The following is a 5,000-nucleotide window of genomic DNA, read 5'->3' on the forward strand; positions in this document are numbered from 1 at the left end:
CTTTTCACAGATATAAAACTGAGTTAACAAACTTAGTGCTTCATTCATTCAGCCTTCATCTCACCAGTCTTGTTAGTTCTATCACTCTATTTTCAGTAGCTGTCGTATCACCTAGCTTCCTTCCCTGAAAAAAAAAAAAATGTTATCAAATATTTCCTCTTACATGTTCTACCCGCACGTTCAGAACCCTAGCTGTGAATATTATATTAGTATTGCAGCAGTAAGTTAGGGTATAATGTTGCAGTTTAAAAAACACCGTTGCTTTAATTTCCGTCTCTGTTCAAAGGGTCATGGCATTTGGTAAGGTCAGGTCAGATATGAGTGGACAATGAGGAAGCCAAATATAAATATCTTGGAAATACAATACGGTTCATTTTAACGTAAAGGAAAATCTAAAGAATAAAGAAATATAAATTAAAAAAATGTTTCAAATTCAACGCATCTAGGACATTATTGCGAAGAGAAATGAGCTACAGGAAATTGTAGCCAAGATGATTTAGTTATTTTGATGTACTTTGAATGTAATGCCAGAAATGAGGTCAAGGCCTGACATAATACATTTCTGTATGCACTAGATTTTTGATGTTGAGTAACATACCAAATAATTTCATAGTTATGTAATCAGCGCAAACGAAGAGTAAGAAAAAGAACATAATGTCCATTTCTAAAAGTGAGCATAAAGTGGAAAATGAAGAGAAATACTAAGATGTTATACCAGTTTATAAATTCAGCTTCATTCACAATTTTTGCCATCTAACTTTCAATTTTCCAGTACAGATTTACATTTGCATATGATTGCTAGTAATATCTTTTGGAATTCTGGCCTCATTGTAGCCTGTTGCCTCTTGGAGTAGAATACTTAGCTGTGATGTAAGTTTCATTAAAGGCTGGTTTTATTGAACTATTTTATTTATCTGAAATTAGTTTTATTTATTATCCGACCTTGTGGCTGGAATTGGTGGGGAGTTGTTTCGCTCTGGCTGACATAGAGAAATAGTAACTCTCAAACAGTAATGTTAGCGTTCATAATTACAATATTAGGGTTAATTGTAGGACCTATAACTTCAGGTTATTGCACTCTTATCCTTTCTTACTCAACTGGCTTTGCTGCTTTTCATAACTTATTCCGTTTGCACCAGATCGCTAAGGATTATTGAATGTTTTTCTTTTTCAAGCAGCTATTTTTTTTTTTTTATTACGAAGCATTAAACCCTACGCCCTCCTCTTTTATCTAGTCTTAGGCCCGGCTCTTGTATAGATTTACATCATAGCAGAATTCTTTCACCTTCTACATAAAAACGCAACGGCATTATTTACCACACTTGCCCGGCAAAGTCTTTCGCCACCTTCAGATGAAAGGCTCCCGATGCGTGGTCAGTCCAAACTTTGCCTCTCTCTCTCTCTCTCTCTCTCTCTCTCTCTCTCTCTCTCTCTCTCTCTCTCTCTCTCACATGTTTGTGAGGTGAATTCCCGTCTTCGGAGCCGCCAAAGAATTTTTAATAACTCTCGAAAGGAATCGTGTCTGGTTTGTTTTTGCCGTCCGAAATTTCTTGGCCCACCCCGGAAGAATTCCCAAGGTTTTTCCACGGGACGCTGTCAGTGGAGCTTTAGATGAACGATTCGCGTCATCGGTTTTGATGTCGTTACGATGAAAACTATTGTAAATGAGGTTCTGCTCGTGACATCGCTGTTATTCCAGGATCACGCTGATCAGATGACGTGTTGCTGCTGTGATGCTGGACCAGTCGTATTACGTCTATAAATGAACTTGCTGGCTGACGATAGTAAGCTTGAAGTATTTATGAAATATCTGATGACGTGAGTTATTATTATTATTATTATTATTATTATTATTATTATTATTGTTGTGGTGCAGAAATGCACAAAAACGTCAGTGTGAATGTAAGGAGAATCGAGTAGGTTCTCAAAGCTGTCGTTATATATATATATATATATATATATATATATATATATATATATATATATATATATATATATATATATATATATATATATATATATATATATATATATATATATATATATGCACTGACATTATTGTGAACTTCTTCAGCATTTTGGTGACTTGTGCTGTCATTATTATTATTATTATTATTATTATTATTATTATTATTATTATTATTATTATTATTATTATTATTATTATTATTATTATTCAGGACATCAACACACTCCCCAAGTAAATACAAACTAAACAAATATATCGTAACTTTCTGTAACGTAGAGGCCAATGCCATGGGTCTACCTATATCCAGGCTCTAAAAAAAATGTGGAGAAGAATAATGACAAAACTTAATACTTAAACTTGAAATAGGAAATAAATCCGCTTCTTAAACAGAGGAAAATTATAAAAAAACTGGAAAAGAGAAGCAGAAAGAAAATTCAAGAGCTTGATATTTACCGGTAGGAAACAAAAACAAAGCAAAAAATTTACCGAAGTTTCTTCGGAGCAATCGGGTTTTCTGTACAGCGTATAATCAAGGTCACCGAAAATAGATCTATCTTTTGGTGGTCTCGGTATAATGCTGTATGAGCCGCGGCCTATGAAACTTTAACCACGGCCCGGTGGTGGCCTGGCCCAAATCGTTGCCAGATGCACGATTATGGCTAACTTTAACCTTAAATGAAATAAAAACTACTGAGGTTAGAGAGCTGCAATTTGGTTTGATTGATGACTGCAGGGTGGATGATCAACATACCAATTGCAGCCCTCTAGCCTTAGTAGTTTTTACAGACAGCTAAAAGGTGGTTCAGCTAGGGGCCGAATGGCAGATGTAAACAACCTTTAGTATTGCCTACAGTGCACCACGTGAGATGCACTGACGGCGCTAACCCCCTATGGGGACTAGTATGATATTAGATAAATTGTTATAAGTTATATGGGGTGATAAGTGCAATAATTACAGAAGCTGCATTTTAAGATGTCGAATTTACCATCGCCCTCAAAACTAACTTCAGCTTATTTCATGAATCTCTCATAAGATTCACGAAATAAGACGAATACCTGAAATGTTTCTAGAGAGATTATTCCTTTATTGCGTTCTCCGGGCTGAGCCTCGTTTACATTGCGTCCTGATACCACTGAAACTTATTTTAGGTTTTAATCTTTTTCATACGATCTCAAACTGGCTCAGCTGTCAAAACTTCTTAACCAGCAAATAGTCTTGCGCTCCTTTGATCTTGACATGTCCTCGTTAATATGTTTTTTGGCTTTAGCTTCTGTTTCTAAAAAAATAAATCAATCAGTCAATCAATGAATAATTTTATTATATAAATTTATTAAAAACATTTTAGCTTCTGTTTCTAAAAAAACAATAAATAAATAAATTTATTAAATAAATTTTATTAACAACATGGACATGGGAAAGACGAACTTTTAATTGGTCTTCGAATGAATTTTGCTCCCCTCATCTCAGTCATGGCTGGTAGACATTAAAAGCGCAATATAATCTTATTTCTAAAACTATTGCTCTTGTGGAAAACTGAGAAAAGGTGTCTAGCTATAATCTACTTATTCAAAAAAAAAATTTAAGACAATTGATGCAGTATAAGAACACGGATCATTTGTCAATGCTAACCCTCTGAAATATGTTTGGTAAGAATTTACTGAACATTCTCAAGAAAATGGAGTTGTTATCCTAAGATGAAATGGAAAACTAGTATATTTTCATTAAGATTCGTGAGGTAAACTTGTAAAGCATTGCGTTATTCTCTGAAACGAAATAAAAAATAATAATTCTGGCTAGTTTTAATCATACTTATGGTAATTTTATGAAATATCTTATTCCCCTTTCAACATCGTGTATATTTCAAAATATAGGATAGAGTAATCGCGATAATGTGTTGGAGATTTATTTAGTTGAAAAAAATTCTGTGCCGATATGATTCACCGAGTGAAATCATCACAATCTCACGGTATTGGAAGCTTACGAAATTGTTAAAAGGAATCGATCCTAATAAATAAACATTACAATGGAAGAGCTGACAAGACTTAACACAACAGAAATGTAACTACGCAGGTCGTATATCCCGTAATTAATTTTTTTTAAAAACCCACGGAATGTTGCAAATGTTCATCAATCACACCCGGATGCTGCAATACAGAGCACTGGCTAAAAGATCCGGCGTCCCTGATCTCGTGTGTCGGGTACTTCTATCTCGCTGATATGAGTTAATGGATTTCTGAACGAAGGTTCCACTTCTAAAAGATTAAATTGCTCGTTGTTATTTTAACGTTGTGCTGTGCCTAAGTTATTTTTTTTTTATTAGCTTCATGTTAGTATCGGGCGTTTGTAAGTATGGTATATCCGTTAGTCCATAGGTTATTAAAAGGCTTGCCATTCTTACTTCGTTTCGAACCAAGCTGCCGTAATATTCCATAAGAATAATTTTAAACTTGCCTTACATTAAGAATTTCTTGTCCCTTCATACATCATATATATATATATATATATATATATATATATATATATATACACATAAATATAAATTATATACACACACACACACACATATATATATATATATATATATATATATATATATATATATATATATATATATATTTTTTTTTTTTTTATTGTTTAGAGCCAACAGAAATGGAATAAAAAGAAATTAAATACTAAACTTCTTTTAGTGTTATTTAGACATTTTATGGAATTGTAAATCGAAAATGTATTTAAATAACACGGAAGTGTATGTATGTATATATATATCATATTGATTTATTCCATTCCATAACATTGTCGTATGTTATATATATATAGGGTACGTATATATATATATATATATATATATATATATATATATATATATATATATATATATATATATATATATATATATATATATATATATATGTGTGTGTGTGTGTGTTTGTATGCATGCAAGTATGTATGAGAGTCATATGTATTAATTTCATCAACAGAAAAACCGCAGGAAGAAATTTTGGTTGACGTATCTTGCATTCCATGGCCCAC

This window comes from Macrobrachium rosenbergii, chromosome 49 (assembly GCF_040412425.1).
Source record: "Macrobrachium rosenbergii isolate ZJJX-2024 chromosome 49, ASM4041242v1, whole genome shotgun sequence".
Taxonomy (NCBI): domain Eukaryota; kingdom Metazoa; phylum Arthropoda; class Malacostraca; order Decapoda; family Palaemonidae; genus Macrobrachium; species Macrobrachium rosenbergii.